The 18,612-nt window shown below is 52.1% G+C and overlaps 1 protein-coding gene across 3 annotated transcripts in view; it reads right to left on the bottom strand.

Annotated features, from left to right (window-relative positions):
- CMKLR1 (chemerin chemokine-like receptor 1) overlaps window positions 1–11,675 on the bottom strand; it is a 45,608-nt gene extending 33,933 nt beyond the window's left edge. For 2 of the 3 annotated variants that reach the window (XM_035017228.1, XM_035017227.1), the window contains exon 1: window positions 11,384–11,675. The gene's annotated coding sequence lies outside the window, so the exon portion shown is untranslated. Of the gene's footprint in view, window positions 1–9,386; window positions 9,472–11,383 lie in introns of all 3 variants that reach the window. The other variant, XM_035017229.1, reaches the window with a different exon arrangement.
- Window positions 11,676–18,612: the final 6,937 nt, after the last annotated feature.

Genomic DNA, 18,612 nt, shown 5'->3' with positions numbered 1-18,612 from the left:
AAAGTGTCCTCCCCTACATCCATCTCCCCACCCCAAAAACCCTATGAGGCAGTGTCATCCTCGCCCCCATTTTACAGATAAGGAAAGGATTCCAGAAATGCCACCAGCCAGGCCCCTCTGCCTCTCCAGACACATCTGGACCACACGGGCTTCGCCCTACACCAGCCCAGCTGGCACCACCCGGCCTCTCCCCTCTCCCCACTCCCCGCCAACGCCCGCACAGGGGAAGACAGTTTTCCTAGTCCAGTGAAGGGTGACAGGGACACCAGGCTCCTCATCCAGGACCCAGGACACGGCCGTGGCAAGCACCTCTGCCCCCAGGCTCTGGTAGATACGGGGTGTGCCAAGATTGCGACGCTTGTCCCCACGGCCTCCCAGGCCGGTCCTGTTTCTCCAAGCTATGCTAAAGTGCAGCTTCGTCACATTAAAAAAAAAAAAAATCAACTCAATTCCAACCACTCCATCTACAAGAAAAAGAAGAATGGAGAAGTCCTCTCTGGTGGAGGTGTGAGGAAGTTGGAAATACACACTTCTATGGAATTGACTCTAACCGCCTGTCCTCGGGTCTCTGGAGCAGGACGGACCCGCCGCTGGCTTGCCTCCGGGAAAACCCCTGGCCGAGAAGCTCCCCTCACTTTGTGTCCACAGCGCCTGGATGTCCACCAGCACAGACATTCTCTGCTGATTTAAGCCATCGTGCTCACAAAGCCCCGCTCCCGCCAGCTGTCATCAGTTGCAAATATCTCAGTGTGAAAGAATTGATTGCTTTGGTTTTCAACTGGACATCTGGACGAAAACCGGCTTCTGATGGAACAGGGCATTTGATTTAAAAAAAAAAAAAAAAAGGAAGAAGAGAGAAGAGACAGGCCTAACTGGAACAGGGAGGGTCTGCAGCAGAGGTAAGGCAGAAAGGCCTAGAAATCACAGACGAGGAGGGTATGTAGACTCTGGACAAAGGGGCCAGGCAAATAGGAAGAGCCATGTGGGGTGCAGTCACGGGTACAGGCAGGCAGAGGAGGTGGCATCAGGGGCCCGTCTCCCTTGGCTAGCAGCTGTGTGACCTTAGGCAGCCGACCAACCTCACTGAGCCTCACCCTGGACGGGAAAGTATGGCTGCAAACAGGCTGGGGGTTGCCTACTGGCCCCAGAAGACACTCTGAAAGACAGGAAGTGGGATAGCGCAGAAGCCCAGCAGGGACTCAGCCAGTGGAAGCCACCTGTCCCCTAGGGCAGGGGACACAGCCCAGGAAACTCTTAGAAGGAGGATCTTTGGGTGATGTTGGCTTCCCCAGAAACGGGAGATGCCAGCTCTGGGAGAGGGCCGAGAATGTGGAGCGAACAGAGAGCATGGAGCCGGGGCCAGCCAGGCTGGATGGGGAGGAGGCCCCGGGGCCCCAGCCTCTGCAGTGGCCTCACCACCAGGCCCGCCAGGAATCGGTGAGGGCGAGGTGAGGGGCATCGCCTAGCCAGGCTCTGGGCAGCCGCCCTGCCCTTCCCCAGAGCCCTGTTCCTGATTTCCTTCATGGCTGACGTTTTTCACAGGTGGGGGAGGGGGAACCAGAAAAAGAAAAGGCCCATTGAGGCCAGACAGGCCCCGCATCCCCCAGGAGAAGAGAGGCTGACGATTCAAGGTCCCCACCCAGTGTTGCCATGTTTTCGGGCCAAGGCAGGAAGCGGGGGGGAAAGTGTGGGGCAAAGCATGACCCTGGCACAGTCCGCACCGGCCCCTCCTGGCTCGGGACTTCCGGTCCCCCCCACCCCACACCATTCTGCGCCACTGGAGCCAGGCCCCCTCACGCAGAGGCCACAGTGCTTTTCAGCCCCACCTCTGGGCCACGCATGATCTCACGTAAGCCGCGTAACACCCCGGTGATCCCCAATTTACAGTGGGGGAAACTGAGGCACGGAGCAGTTAAGTGATCTTTCCTGGGTTTCACAGCCAGCGAGCAGCAGAAATGGGTTTCAAAACAGGTCTGTGAGCGGGCAGAGTTTCTGCTTCTACCCATCAGGTGGCCATCCCATTCTGACTCAAGGGACGCCCTTTTTCTTCATGACCCAAATCCCTGACAGTTGGAGAAGCCCCCTGTGAGTCAATTCTGCCATAAAAGAGACTGCAAATGGCCGGTACTCCCCGAAGACTCTCTCTTGATGCCAGTCAGCTCCACCTCCCCTGCCACTGGGAGGCCCGTGGACCCTTCAGTGCCCAGCCCGGCTCAGTCCGGCTCTAACAGGGCATTGGCAAAGTCTCCCTGCAGTAAACAAGTCCCAGGCTGACCACAGGTGCCAGCCTAAATCAACTTTCTTCAGCCCTGGAGGAAACACCTTGTTTTCCCCCAAGCTCCGCGCCTACATCTGTCAGCAAGTCCTGGGCACGGGAGGAGAGGGGACCCATCATTCAGTCACAAAAGCCACCAGTGCAAAGAAATATTCTCTTCTCCGAGCTGGTTTCTGGACCAGACGACCCAGGAGATTAGAGCCACAAACCGACAGGCCCTCTGCCAAGCTGGAATCTCAAACTCAATTAGTTTGGGCTTGTCTGGAATTTTCAATTGTTCTAACGTTTGAGCTTAAAGCAACTGAGTTTGGAGAGAGTGAGCCTCAGGACAACAGGATGCTGCTCTGGTGAAATAGGGCAGCCTTGGACCACCCAGAAAATTGGGTGGGATCTTCAAGACCCTGCAGAGCGTCCAGACTCCCTCCGGCCACTCCCTGCTTCCGCCCACCACACCAGACACCCCTGGCTCATCAAGCCTCCAAATCTCTGCTCATGCTGCTCTCCCCACCTGAAATATCTTTTATTTCTGGCCAACTTCTGCTCTAGCCAACTAGAGGCCTCGTCCAAAACCAACTCATCCTTGGAACCAGCTCAAATCCGCACTTTCTTCTCGAGGTGCTATTTCCGGACTTCCCCAGCAAAGACACCCCCAGCAAAGCTCTTTGCCCCTGTAGGTACTTTGCACACTGAATGTATTTAACAATACACTTTCAGGGCGCCTGGGTGGCTCGGTGGTTGAGTGCTCAACTCTTGGTATCAGCTCAGGTTGTGGGATCGAGACCCAAGTCAGGCTCCGTGCTCAGCGCAGAGTCTGCTTGTCCTTCTCCCTCGTTCCTCTCCCCGTTAGTGCTCTCTCTCAAAAAGATACATAAAATTTGTAAAAACACAGAAAAACCCCCGACAATATGCTTTCAATCAAATGGCCAGGGTTCACCTACTGTATTGAACGGATGATGGAGGAAAATGTCATGGGCGATCATGACCCAGAAGCAATTGGCCCCGTGTGCCCGGCCATTAAAGCCAAACTTCCAGCTAGAGGGACCCCACTCTGTTGACATACTTGTCTTCCCACATGACTGGGAGCCCCTTGAGGGCAGGGCTGGTCTCTCCCTGGATCCCACGCTCCTGGCACACAGTAGGTGCTCAGTAAATATTGGTGGGGGGGCACGGAGGCTCTGTCTTGACTCTTTCATTACCTTCATGGGCTCCTTTAGACAAGTCCCTCTCCTTTTCTCAAGCTTTTTTCTCCATTTGAGAAGTGAAAGGGTGGACTAACCCATACTCAGGGCTATGGTCTGAATGTTTGTGCCCCCCCCTGCACCCCAATTCATATGTTGATGTCCTAACCCCCAATGTGACAGCGTTGAGAGGCAGGGTCTTTGGGAGGGGAGGTCATGAGGGTGGAGCCTTCACGAGTGGGATTAGTGCTCTTATAAAAGAGATCCCAGAGAGCTCCCTAACCTCTTTCACTGTTGTGAAGACACAGCGAGAGGTCAGCCATCTGCAGCCTAGAAGAACCTGACCATGTCTGCACCCTGACCCTGGACTTCCAGCCTCCAGAACTATGAATGATGAGTTTCTGCCGTTTACAAGCCACCCAGTCTCTGGTAGTTTGTGAGAGCAGCCCCAACAGACTAAGACACTCAAGAATGACACATGATTATCTCAGATGACCATTGTCATCCATCGAATTTTAAGGTCAAATGTGGTTGATAGCTTGTCACCACCGATGGGCCCTAATATCACCCCCTTCCCACAGATGCACATCACTCCCCCCATCAAGAGGTGGACTCTCTTGCTTTTCCCTTTGAGTCTGGGCTGGGCTGGTGACGTGCTGTGACCAACGGGATGTGGCAGAAGTGATGCTTGCTAACCCCAGGCCTAGATCTCAAGAGGCCTGGTCACTCTCCCAGAGCCCTGGGCCTCCAGGTAGAGAAGTCCAGGGAGTGCTGCCATGTGCGGAGAGGCAGCATGAGTCCCAGCAGGCCATGAGGCCATCTTAACTGGACCCGCCCTGGTCAAGCTCCCTGCTGAATGCAGCCCACAAGGGATCCGATGGATACCATGTGGAACAAACATGGACCATCCCTGCAGAATTCTGCCCAGCTACAGAAATGTGAACAAAGAAGTCATTTCAAGCCACCACATTTTGGAGTGGTTTGAACCACAGAGATAAATATTTGAAACAGATTCCTGTCTGCCGTGGCTTGTGAGTGAGGAGTGTAGAGCTCCATCCCTGGACTAGACAATGTCAAGTCCAATGTCAATTCGATTCAATGTCAATTCAAGATTTTTCTTGGGTCTACTGGATAGGAAGGTACCAGACTGAGAGGGGATTAATCCATCAGAAGAAAGCGGAACCCCACTAGGACAAAATGAATCCAGTGGGCCCACTTGGGCTGTTTCAAAAGACAATTCAGAGAGGGTGGAGCAGTCAGGAGCAGAGCTAGAAACAGAAACTCAGGAAGAGACAGAATTGGAGGAAACAGCCCCATGGGTAGAACAACAGAACAGGGAGCTGCAGGGTCTTGCAGTGAGGGGATGAGATAGCCCCTCCCTGGAGCCATCTCAGAGCCTGAGAACCTTCTAGTTGAACACAAGCCTGGCTGGGCATCTGGTACCACCCTCCCACAACTCAAGTGTGAGTTGGCACACACATTCCCAACAATGAACCCCCTTTCTTTGAGGGTACCCACAGCCCATGAGCCAGGCTAGCACTTCTCCCTAGCACGGGGCAGAAACAGAAGGGTTCTCCTGTCTAGAAATCACCAGGGCCTGATGGAGAGGCCCAATCACCAGGAAGATCACTAGTTCATGTTGAGTCCTTTACCAGGTTCTAGACACCATGCTCTACACTCAACTTGGGTACCTTCATTTCTTCCTAACCACCACCCTTATCAAAGGCAGAGTGCCATCCCATTTCACAGATGAGAAGACTCACTTGCTCAGAGCCACAGGGTTTGTAGGTAGTGGAGCAGGAATTTGAATGCAGCCCAAATGACGCCAAAGCCCGGAGACTCGGTCAGGCTTGATGGTCACCCATACACCCCAGGACAGCCTCATGAGCGGCTCATGCTCACATTGGTTCTGACTGGTCAGTGCCCTGCTGAGCCAGCTGTCACTACAACGGCGGCCATCTCAACTCTCAATTTCCAAATTCAGGAAACAGACACAGATCAGTGTTCGAGATGTCCCCTACTGTGGTAGGCAGAATAATGCCTGCCCATGTCCTAACCCCCAGAACCTGAGAATACGTTACCTGACATGGCAAAAGGGACTCTGCAGCTGGGATTGAGTCAAGGGTCTTGAGATGGGGGATATTATCGCAGATTATCCAGGTGGGCCCAGCGTCCTCACATGGGTCCTTGTCAATGAAAGAGGAAGCCAGGAAAGTCAGAGCGATCCCATGTGAGAAGGACTCATCACACTGCTGCTGGCTTTGGAGATGGAGAAAGGGACCGTGGATCCAGCAGTGTGAACAGCCTTTTTTTTTTTTTTTTAAAGATTTTATTTATTTATTTGACAGAGAGAGACACAGCGAGAGAGGGAACACAAGCAGGGGGAGTGGGAGAGGGAGAAGCAGGCTTCCTGTTGAGCAGGGAGCCCGATGCGGGGCTTGATCCCAGGACCCTGGGATTATGACCTGAGCCGAAGGCAGACACTTAATGACTGAGCCACCCAGGTGCCCCTGAACAGCCTTTTGAAGCTGGAAAAGGCGAGGGGGTGGATTCTCCCCTGGAGCCTCTGAAAGGAGGCTCCTACTCAAGAATTCATAGATTCTGACAACCGTTCAAACAAATCCAGATAACAAGGGATGGGTGTGTGTTGAACATTCCCCCACCCTTCATCGTCACCCCTGATCATTTCCTGAGTGCTGCAGATGGGCTCTCCACAACGCTGAGACAGGGAGCAACTGAGGCTCAAGAGGTATGGGCTCACCTGAGCTCACCCAGGTGGCTGGCGCCAAACCCAGCTCTCTTGTCTTCCGGCCCCAGGCTCCCAGAGGGAAAACCTGAACATGCTAGCCATGGTCTCTTGCCCCAGTTGCCCTGCCCAACCATCTCCTTGCATAAGAGCCACCCTCAGGGCTGGGATCAGAGGACCCGAGTCATGAACCTCAAGAAAGCAGAACTGATTCTGACATGCTGCTTGCGTAGCCACTAACCCCCCTGCTGAGTCAGCTGCTGGTACTTCCAAGCTTGCAGAGTGGCCACGAGGGATGGGACAAGGCCTGAGCCTCCCCCACCACCCCCAGCCCAGGACTCTCCACGGGGCAAAGCATGAAGCCAAGAGACGCGCCAAAATGACCTTTTCCTGCCTGGGGACCCCAAAATCATTAGGTGCCAGACTGCCATAGGGACCCAGATGTGCAAAGGCTGACTTCCATGCCTGCTTTCCTAAGAATAAAAATAGAAATGTCTTCACTGAGCTGACCACGTGCCGTGCCATGCTTTATGTATATTAACTCATGTTATTCCCTAATGATGCCGTGAAGGAGGCGTTAAGAGCACACCCACCTTACAGAGGAGGACACGAGATGATAGGAGATTAGGGGGCAGAGATGGGCTCTAAAGTCTAGAGCAACTGGCTGTGGAGTCTGTGACCACATATTCTTTCCTTCTTGGACAGCACTGGGTAGAATTACCACCTCTCCATTCCACCCAGCAGGGCAAGAAATTCTGTTTTCTCGATCCTGTTGTGCCCATCACTGCAAAACTCCAGAAGTTCCAAAAGAGAAGTAAATTAACGGGTTTCCTAATTTTGCCGGAAACCAGCCTGTCCTGACGTCCACAGGCAGCACAAAGTGACTGCCAACCCAGAGGGTGCCTTCCCTGCATCCCAGACCTGGCCCAGGGGAACAAGGATGAGTTCTGGACTGAGAACTAGGAGCCCAGGTCCTACTCCCCTTCCCTTTTTTCTGGTCAGTGGCTGTCATACTTAGATATACTGAGCTCCCCCAGGCTAGGACAACCACCCAGCTGCCTTATGACCGGCAAGCTCGGCCCATGCTAAGGGTATGGACAATGATTCCTGCACCTCTACTTCCTCATGCCCAGCCCTAGGGGAATACAGCCCAAGGAAATCCCCTACCCTAACCACACACATGCACACGCACGCACACACGCATGCACACACATGCACACATATGGGCTTGCACACACACATCCAACGTGCGATGCCACCCTAGGACAGGAGTAGGATTTTCTGAGTTCAAATCCCAGCTCTTTTGCTTATGAGATATGTGACCTTGGGTAAGTCCCTTTACCTCTCTGATCCTCATTCTCTTCATCTATGAAATGGGGATGATAATCATGGAGCCTTTCTAGGTAGGGCTGTAGGGCGATACTGGATATGAAAGCCTTGGGCTCCAGGAAGTGTGCTGTGCTCAATAAAATTGTTATGCTTGTTCCAGGAGGGAAAGAGAATGGCAGTTGCCTAAGTTCCAGGGAAACCCATGGTGACGGGTCTGGAGCATGGGCATTTATTTACTCAGTATATCTGATGGGAATTATCTTGAGGATAGGAAAGTATTTGTGGATCCAACATCACCTTGTTAACACCATGTTAATGAAAATTTAGACTTAAAATCAAGAGAAGGGGAGAGACCCAAGAGGATACCAAATTTGTGGCAGAGACAACTAGCTGTCCACAAAAAATCCATTCTCCCCTTCCACAGCATATAGCAGACATTGGGAAAGAGCCACCTGGCCAAGAACTCCATTTCCCAACCTCCTTTGCGACTAGACTGGCCACAGGACTAGTTCTCCCATGTGGCAGAGGGCAGTGAAGAAGCAAACGTGCCACACTTCCATGCTTTCTTTCATTAGGAGTGATGTCCAAGGGGACAGTAGGGACACGCATGGAAGAGGACCTCCCCCCATGCAGAAACACCTGCCTTCTCCTAAACGTCTGTTTTGTTTGAGCCATTATACATGTTTGGGGCTATTTGTTACTGCAGCTACTACCCTGACTAATACAACCTTCAATCTCCTTGTTCACAAATGAGATGTTTATGGCCACAGAGTGAGAACACCTTGCCTAAGCTCACGTAGCAAACTCCACAAAGCTCCAAAAGTTTGGTCTCTTATCAGTCTGGAGTAGATCTGCCATTTTCAACTTGCCCCACCGAGCTCTAAGAGTGACATTCCGTGAACGGCGGCCCAGAGTCCTCCACCTCTGTTTCAACTAGAATAACATGCCTTATATCCGTTTTCCAATCGCCATCCTCCCTATATTTTCATTGGACAAAAGAGTTCTGCTTCTTAAAATAATTCCAAAGCCCACACACTGGGTGACGGCTAGCGCGCTCTGACTTTCTGTGGTGCTACAAGATAAAGTTTCACTTCTGCACCAGACCTCCTGGCCTCAACTGCTGACACAGGACATGCAGACTCACAGACGTACATAGATATTTGCTTAGAAAGGAAAAAAAATCAACCTCTGTGTGCAATAAGCAACGGAGAAACCTGGACAAAAGGCAAACAGAAAAGATGTCCACATCCTCTAGCTCAGCGGCCCTCAAGTTTTGGGGTGCATCCGAATCATCTGGGGAGCTGGCGCCACATGCAGACTCGCACACCTCGCCCTCAGGGATTCTGATGGCACAAACTGAAGCCTTAGGAAATACTCATGGTTATTCGGCATGAATGATATTATTCATGATCGTTCCGATGCCAGCATGCCCACGATCGCACTTTGAGAAGCCCCGAGTCTACTTTGCAGCCTTGAAACTGGCAGGGATTACTGGCAGTGATAACCACGCTCATGCAGTGTAGCTCAAAGCGAGTGAGACCGGCGCTGAGGGTTTTTTGTACCCTGATGGGAACCTGAGCATTAATAACCCACTGGTGAAGAAATTAATCATAATTTCTATTTGGCTCGGATGGGTGTCAATGGTATAGATGGCAGGTGGTATAGAAATGATCATAGAATCACAGCTAATGTTTCTGGAGCTCCTTACGACATGACAGGCCCTCTGCTAAGCGTTCCACGTGCGAGATCTCATTTAGTCTTTATGATATTCCCATTTTACAGATGAGGAAACTGGAGCATACAGATACCTTGTTCCATGTCACTCAGCTGGCAGGGGGCAGACCGGGTTCAAACTTACCTAAACGAACTCACTCTGCAGCCACGATGGTGGCTCTCGTGGACGTCTAACTTCAGAACCCCTCCCCGGGCCTCAGTCTCCTCATCTGTAAAATGGGCATGGTAATAATATCTTTATCATGCAACCATGGTGAGGATTCAAGAAAATCATGGCAGTAAAGTGGTTTGCCAACTGAGAGGAGTTAATTAAGGAAACATCTAAGGGATGAGACTTTGCCCGACTCACCCATCCCATTTTACAGATGGCAAAACCGAGGCCTGATTATTTATTCAATGAACATTTACCGAGCACCCACTGAGGATACAGAGAGGAGAGTAAGTACCCCAAGTCTAGCCTCAAGGAGCTCCCAGGCCAGCAGGAGAGACAGACAAGACTGGGCACAGAGACAGGGACCTCTCAGAAAGGGTCAAGCCAGAGAGGGGAGTGACTTGCCCAAAGTCAACTTTACCTATTCCCTGAAGTTTTGGCAGAGTCCAGAGAAGGTCCCTGGGTACCAAGAAAGAACTCTCCCCTTGGGCTTCTCAGTGCCTGACACCCCACCGCCTGAGCATCCCTGGTTTAAGTTAAGCCTTCTTTCTTGAGAAAATGCCAAGTAGCCCTCCTCCCACCACTGGAGTTTGGAGGAAGGAAGAGTGACAGCAAGAACCACAGGGAAGATCACTCTTCAAAAGGAAGCAGGGGCTGCCAATAGGGAGGCTGGGGATCAGGCCTCTTACTGGAAAAAGAAGACAGACCCCAAACCTGGCCACCTCCTCACTGGCCTATCTGAACCACAGGCTGGTCTGAGTGATCAGACTTATCTCAAGCAGCAGTTACTGGATTATCATGTGCTGTGTATAACTTCGCTCAAGGCTAGCCTTTACGGTGTACTCATTTAAACGGTAGCACAGCGCTCAGGTGCTAGCCGGAAGCAGAGGGGAGTGCGGGGTATGTTCAACAGCTAGCACTGCCAAAGGGTTCCCATCCTTCCTATATAAAGAACTCTTAAAAATCAACAAAAGATAAACATGCCAACAGAAAAAACGTGGGAGTGGATTTGAACAGTAGAATCATAAAAGAAAAACGAACAACGAGCTTGCAAGGGATGATCAGCATTAATAAAGAAATGCAGAGGGAAGCAGCCAGAAGCCTCACAAACCTTAAGAACAGGCACACTTTTGACTCAGCGATTTGGCCTTTGGAAAAGTATCCATAGGTCAGACATGCAAAGATAATGTACAAGAGCGGGTCATCATGGCACATTTGTAATCATGGGGGAGAAAAGAAGAAGAGGAAGAAGCAAGCAACCACAATGAGGAATGGTTACATAAATCCCAAGATAGCCTTTCCATGCAGCCATTAAAATGTATCCTGGAGGAACATAGATGGGAGTTCACAGTCTGCAGTGCAAGACAAGGGAGGCTGCCAAACAAGATGTTGGAAGCGTGAGTCCACACCTACATACTTAGATGTGTCTTCTCCATCTGTAGGCACTCAAGAAACATCAGAGATAAACTGGTGGGCAAGCAAGTGTGGGGGCGACGGAGAGAGCCCCCCGAAAGGCCACCTCTGGGTGAGGACCTCCTCCTGAGTCTCTGTACAGAGATACAGCCCAGGGGCCAAAGCAGTGGGCTGTGGGCTTCGTTCCAATCTCAACCTCCCCTCACCACCCCCCCCAACCCCCGGCTTACTGTCTCTGCAGCTCTGAGCCACTGCCTTCCCCTCTCTGAGCCCTGGTTCACTCCCCTGTAAAACGAGGACACCTGTGAGAGGGAAACACCTGCCTCGTAGCTGTGAGCTCGGGTGGAGTCATGAAGGAAAACACGGAGCTCGCTGCTTTTTAAAAATAGGGTGACCCTGCTGTTTTTTACAATTAGCATGCATTACTTCGGAAATCTGAAAAAGCATGTTTTCATTATGACCAACATTAAATGTTACGCAGAACCACAGGCCTCCTCTCTCTACGAGTATCCCCCTTGCCTGGCCCCTCCAGACGATGTCAAAGCCAAGTGTGATACCTTGTGGCTGGTCTCCGCCTGGGTCTTCCCAAGGGTTCCCCTGGACTTCAGGCCACTGGAGGATGTGCAGGGGACCCGTGTGGCCCCACTTCTTTCTCTCGGCCACACTGTGCTCTGGCTGTGTGCCCAGAAGGCAGTCCGTCCATTCGTTCAAGATGCTCTGGAGCCCCCCGGATTGCAGCCTCCCCCCCCCCAGAACAGCCTCAGCCCTCAGGAGGCTCTCCGGGAGACCTCGTGCTGTCCTGAGCTCCTCGCTCGCCGGGGCTGCTGTCCTGAATGGGACAGAACTCTGCCAGAGAAACAGCTGGAGGGAGGAGAGAGCATGAGGGAGGAGAGAGAGAGAGAGAGAGGGCGGGGGGGGGGAGGGAGGGGCAGGAAACTGGGCTGGCCAAGGGCGGGGGCGGACAGCTGCGTGGAGTGGGGGCCGCCAGAGGAGGCTGCCCCTGCCTGCCAGCCGGGGACCGGCTGGTGGCTGGTGGCTGGTGGCAAGGCCCGCCGGGGACGACCCGCCCCTCTGGCGGCCAGAGCCCAGCTGGGAGCTGTGCCCACCCTCTGAGCGCAAACCAGGAGCACGTGCGAGCCCCAGACAGCTGTGCCAGGGCGGCCGCTCCCTGCAAGGGCCTCAGGAGCTGCTGGTTATCCCACCAGCCTGGGCCACCTCTCTCCACCGGGGTGCCCTTCCTGGCCCCCTAGTTGTGCTCCCTTTTCCTGATTTTATCTTATTTTTTTTTGCAAATTAAAACAGCAGTGAGATTTTTTTTAATAAAGTATCAAATGAACAAAGATGAAAATGTTTCATAATGTTTGGTTTTAGTAAATGTCACCGGGAAGCAAAAATCTTCTGCATAATTGGAATACACATTGATAGACCATTTCTGGAGAGCTGACAAAATACATCAAAACCTTTAACTACATTCAGGCCCTGTGTTGTTTAAATATAAATCCTGCTTTCATCCCAAACCCTGCTCCCCAGAGAGAAATATCATTAACACTTTGGTATGAACATACACACACATATATATTCTATATCTAAATGGAAAATGGCTCAGTCATACTCCGCGCGCGTCCCATACTGTAACCTGCTTTTTCATTCAGTGATAGGTGTGTGTGTGTGTGTGTGTGTGTGTGTGAATACACACACCCTACCCTGTTTTAACAGCTGCTCATTATTTCATTGAATTGATGCAGTGGTTTGTTTATTTATTTATTTATTGAACTTTTGTTTCCCTAATGGATGCAGTTTATTACTTACATAGGCAGCAAGGACTGATTTATTGAATCGACACTTTCTGGGTGACTGGTTGGGTTCTTTTCAAAATTTTGACTATAATAAACACCCCATTTCACGCTCGTCCAATTATTTCCTTTTTTTTTTCCGTCCAACTATTTTCTTATACAAAATTCCTATGAACATATGTTTTATTATTCAGAGGGTCGCCTGCTCCCTTTTCAAGTCTCAGCTTGGGGACCACCTCTCCAGAAGCCTTTCCTCCCCTCTGGCCGCTGGAGGGGGGACTGCTCTCGGATCCCCCCCGGGGTTGCCCTACCATCATAGCAGCAGGGGCGTCCCTTCCTGTGAGAGTCTCTCTCTCTCCCTTACCCTGGAAACTGTATTCTGTCCCCTGCTCTGGCCCCAGGGCGAAGCACGGTACCTGGCTCATCCACGCGATTGCATCACAGGCAGAATAAACATGAGAGCAGACACCCAGACAGGGTGCCGGCCGACCACTCGCTCCTTCACCCTCAGGAGGTACTATTTCTGCAAAGTCAGTACTATTTCTGCCCTCATTGTACCAATAAGGAAATTGGGACCCAGAAAGGTCAAGTCACTTGCCGTGGGCCACACAGCCCATAGGCAGGAGGGCTGGGATTCCACCCAGACTATCTGGCTCCAGAGCCCAGCCCTCGGCCTCCAGACTGAAGAACTAACCGAAGGGCCACTGTGTGCATCGCCCTGTGCCCGGGGTGGGGGGGCTTCCCACGGAATGAGTCACGTGACCCTCCCCCCACACCAGAGGAGGTCTCCTTCACCTGTTCTACAGATGAGGGGAGAAGTTCTTTTGCCGAGGGCACCCAGATGGGGCCGACAGAGGCCTGACTGAACCCAGGTCTGGCTCATTCCAAAGCTAAGGCTGCCAACACTAACTTGTGTAGAAAGGAAGAAGGGGGGATGAAGAAGGTGAGAGCGAGAGAGAGGAGAGAGGGAGGGAGGGGGAGAGAGGGGATAGGAAAGAGAGAGAGAGAGAGGAGGGTGGGCGAAGAAGGGAGAAGGGCAAATGGAGAGAGGATGGGAGGGAGGGTCACTTGCTCTTCTTTAGACCTAAGGGCTTGGGTGGGTGTGGAAACATGTCCTTCACCATCTGACCAGCCTTAGAGCCTCTCCTTCTTTTCCCCACCATGCTCAACTGTTAGTCCAGTGAGATGGACACTTAGAAACTATCATCTCTTTCATTTCCTAGATACTAACTGGAAGCACAGAGAGGTTAAGTCACTGTCCAAGGTCACACAGCTCCCTAGAGTCAGAAGTCAGACCCAGCCTGATTCTAAACCCTTCTCCTCCCCGCTCTGGCAGGCTTGCCCAGGGGACCAAGAGCATCTCATCCATGCCCTTACTGTACAGATGGGAACACTGGACCCAGAGAAGGCAAGGGACATCCCAGGGCACCGTTAGCAGCCGGGCAGCAGCCCCAAAGCATCCTGGTCCAAAGGTGAGGATATTTCCACAATGCTATAGAAACCCTGTGCATCATGAACATCACCATCTAAATGTCTGTCATTAATTGAGACTAGTGGTTCTCAAAGTGCGGGTTCTGGACCAGCCGCTGACACCTTGCTGGGGAGCTTGTTAGAAATTCAAGCTCTTAAGCCAGGTCCGTCTGCAGACCTTGGGAACCAGACCTCTGCAGGCGGGGCCCAGTGAGCTGTGTGTTCAAAAGTCGCCAGGGGATTCTGATGCTCGCTCAAGTTTGAAAACCACAGATACAGACATTTCCATTAGGAATAAATCCTGGATCCTGGAACAAGTTATCTTGTCAGTCCACGGAATAGTGGTCAAGAGCTGGGGGCTCTGACATCAGACAGAGTAGATTTGACCGAATCCCTGTTTCCCCTACTGTGAGCTGTGTGACTGAGCAAGTCCTCTCACCTCTCTGAGCCAGTTTCCTTATCTGCTGGGGACTGAGGGGGACTGTAGTGGGGAGGGGAAAGAGAAGAGGGAGGGAGGAGGGGGGAGGGGATGAGGGGGAAGGAAGAGGAGGGGAGGAGGGGGGAAGGAGAAAGAGATGGAGGGGGAGGGGAAGAGGAGGAGGTGGGAGAGGAGACAGAGAGATAAGCTCTGAGGAAGATCTTGCACACTCAGGATATCCTGCAAGGGGAGCCTAGCAGGGTAAATCCAGCGTATAGATGGATTTATGGAAATTTCCTCTTCCTCCTTCATTGAATGTTGGATACCATTAATGCAGGTCTCCTGGAGGCCCCCCACCCCACTCCCAGCCTCCAAAGCCAACCCAAGACTGTAATGATTGTTGGGTTTTATCGGCTAGGAGATCTGACCGAGTGAGGACTCCAGGCCCAGGCCAGCAGGGCCCCTGGATGCCCAAGGTAGAGGTCAGAGCACACAGCCCCACCTGCGCCCCCAGTGAGGAAGAGCAAGAATCTGGCTGCCCCGGCCAATCAAAAGCCAGAGGTCTTTGGTCACCATTCTGAACATGGCTGAGAAGTTTGGCTTTTTCTCCCTTGGAATAAAAAGGGTTGCAGGTGGGGTGGGGGAGTTGTTTGTTGTTGTTTTCAAATAGGATTCTGAAACCCGAGGCCTAACACTGGGGTACTGGGACCCGCAAGAGAGGTGGTGGCAAAGAAGACTCTGTTTATTCCCTCGAGAATGCTATGTAGTTCCAAGATGGTGGATCAAGCTTTCTCTTATACCCAAATCTAGTTGGTTGGCTCTGGAACCCTGGAGCTCTGTGTTAAAGGAAATCTGAGGCCACATCCAGGTCAGGCTGGAAAGGGCACAGTGACCCATGAGCAATGCCTGCCTTGGACCTAAAGGAGGAGCCTTGCCTCTCTCATCCCACTCTGTCCTCCAACAAAAGTCCAACCCATTGGCCTAGGAGGCCGGGGGGGCGGTGCCAGCTCTGCTTCATCCTGTCCCATGGATTGGCCAACCCTAGTGTAGATAAACTTATATCTTAACTCCCACACCCCTTGGTATATGTCTGGATATATATGGTATATGTATGGTATATTAGTGTTCATGGATCCCCAATACTCTAGTTAAAGCAAATGGTTTCCTCGTTCTCCCTGATTATCAGTTGCGAAACTAGGTTCACCAGAGAGGCTCTCAAACCACAGGAAGCCTGGGAAGATACTTTCTGTGACATGAAGGATTCCCTATAAATCCAAACTGTGCCCACTTCGGACTTTGTTTAAGATGTGGACAGACCGCCCTGGAATGAGAGCTTCATGTCAGCCGCTGACTGGCTGTGTGGCCTTGGCAAGTCATTTCTCATCTCTGGTTCATTTGATGCTCGTGTGATTAAGTTATGGATGTGATGAAATTGTGCCTCTTGAGATGGGGAAATTATCCCGGATTATCCAGGTGAGCCCAGGGTAATCCAAGGGTCCTCAGAAGGGGAAGGCAAGGACTCAGGGGCGTTGGGGGGAGAAGGCACTAGGATGAGGAAGGAAGCAGACATTTGTGATGTGGCCATAAGTCAAGGAAGACAAACAGCCTCCACCCTTGGAAGGTGCAAGGAATGGATTCTCCCTGAAGCCTCCAACAGGAACCAGCCCTGCCGACGACATCCTGATGTTAGCCCCTTCAGAAGACTCATTTTGGACTTCTCAGCTCCAGAACTGAAGGACTGTAAGTATGTATTATTTTAAGCCACAATATTTGTGATTTGTAGAGCAGAAGTAGGAAATTAACACAAGGGCTGTTCTAGAGACCAGGACACTGACCTTGGTGGCGGACACATCTGGGTTTGAGTCCCTGCTTCCCCTGCTAGCTGTGTGACCTTGCACAATTTCCTAACCTCTCTGAGTCTCAGAGAGGGAGACTTTCTTTCTCCTCCGCACATGGCAGTAATAAATACCTCAGACCGTTGGAAAGATGAAAGAAGTTGATACCCACAACGTGCTCGGAACAGAGTCTGACACACTGCATTCAATGAATGTTGGATCACTTTCCTGTCCTGTTGGGCATTAGAAGGTTGGCATTCCCCAATGCAGGCCCTCTAACCATCCCCGGGGCACTATTTGAGCCACCTTCCTGATGTTCCATTTTGTTCAAGGTCACACCACTGCTCAACAACATTCCATGGCTCCCTAGTACATAACCTCATCTCCCAGGAAGGAAAAAATTAAAGGGATGGCAAAGCTGAAAGAGGGCTGGAGGACCCAAACCTTCCCAGGTTGATTGAAATGTCACTCTCTTTGCACTCCCAAGCTAGGTCAGTGCCCCTGTCATTCATCCCCACGGCACCCCTTCCTGTGCTACAGCACTGAGCCCAAGTGTAATGCAATGATCATTCGTATTGTGAATATACCATCCATCCCTTATCCCCGGGGGTTGGGACTGCTGCTAGGCCCATAGTACCTGTTCCATAAATATTTGTTAAATGAATGAACAGATGGATGACCAACCTCCTCGGACCAGCTGGGCCATGTTCCCAAAGACTTCTTCCTGACGGCCAAGTTCTCGCTCTTCACCACGGAGATGCCTGCGGGGTTACCAAGATGGGAGAATGGAACACCGTGCCAAGCGTCATCAGACATTTGTAACTCCTGCAACCAAAAATGTTATTGGAAACATGATGTGTGTCTGGGCGGTATGTGTTCAGGTAGTGGGGGGACTTAATTCCACCCCCCCACTGTCCTGCAGACCAGGCTCAGGGAGGGAGGGGAAGGAGGATTCCTCGTGCTCCTGGAGGTCGAAGGTGGAAGGAAGGAGTACAGAGGTGAGAAGTCAACTTTTGGGGACTGAGAAGGAAGAGGTAGGAGGTAGGAGGGTGCTGACAGCCCAGTCGATTTTGTCTGCTTGGCAAGAATCCAGGCCCCTGGCCTCTGGTCCCGGCTGGGAAGGGTTAACAGCACTGAGAGGGAGTGTTGGGAGGATGCGACCAGGAGTGAGGAAGCCCTAACAGGGGATGGGGCTTCCTGGTGGGGGTGGATGAGGCCCATTGATTACCCCCCGCCTCCCATGAGCAGGACCCTGCCCATCCAGCCCAGCTCCTCCCACTGGAACAGAGATTTGCAGGGGTAGGGGGAGACCACCCTGGATGCCTGAGAGGAGTGGGGGGTGCCAGCAGGGTTGTTCCACCCCATTGTTCCAGGATGGGGATGGGAGGAGCTTGGAGCATGTTTGAGACCCCTCCTCAAACCCAAGCTAGCTGTTCGTGGGTCTCGGAAAGCTTCCATGTTCCAGAACAGAGGCCCAGAGAGGGTTAGCAGCTGCTCAAAGCCACACAGCAAGTTCTGAGCAGCCAATCCTTGCAGTTCCCAGAGAACTCCTCCACTCCTGCTACACACACACACACACAGATGTATTCAGTGCCCTTGCCCTGCCCATCTCTCCAGCTACATGGCCCACCCCTTCCCCTCCTTCTACTCCGACCCCATCATGGGGTTTCAAATCTCTGCGCCTTTGCTCGAGCTGCCCTCTCTGCCCGGAATACCCTGTCTCGCCACCATGCATCCAGCCACAGTAACCTGGTCATCTTTCAGATGCAGACGTCCTCTCCTCCAGTCAGTCTCCCAGGGCTGCCCGTCCTCTTCCCACCTACCTGGGAAGGTTGATCTGCCTGGGGTGGGGGTCTGTACTCGGCCAACACATTCATCCTTTCTCAAATCACACTGCCTCTTCATTTTGTCACGTACACATCTGTCTCCACCCCTGGACTGCTGTTGTACCAGCTACCAGCGCTGGACCTGACCCATACTGGAAAAGTTGGATGAACTGAGCCAGCCTTCATGCCTGCACCTCCCTTCCCAGGGCCAACTGTTACTGTGAACTCCTGGAAACAGATCAGAAGCACCAAAGCCATTGCATTTTAGGGCAGTGTAGCCTAATGGTCAAGAACACAGACGTTTACATCTGCCTTTGGCTCAGGTCATGATCCCTGGGTCCTGGGATGGAGCCCCGCATTGGGCTCCCTGCTCAGCGGGGAGTCTGCTTCTCCCTCTCCCTCTGCCCATTTTTCCTGGCTCATGTGTGCTCTCTCTCTCTCTCT

This window comes from Mirounga leonina, unplaced genomic scaffold (genome assembly GCF_011800145.1).
Source record: "Mirounga leonina isolate KUSES-001 unplaced genomic scaffold, KU_Mleo_1.0 Mir_171, whole genome shotgun sequence".
NCBI classification, from domain to species: domain Eukaryota; kingdom Metazoa; phylum Chordata; class Mammalia; order Carnivora; family Phocidae; genus Mirounga; species Mirounga leonina.
The sequence above is the reverse complement of the archived record's forward strand: the minus strand, read 5'-3'. Positions and strand labels throughout refer to the sequence as shown.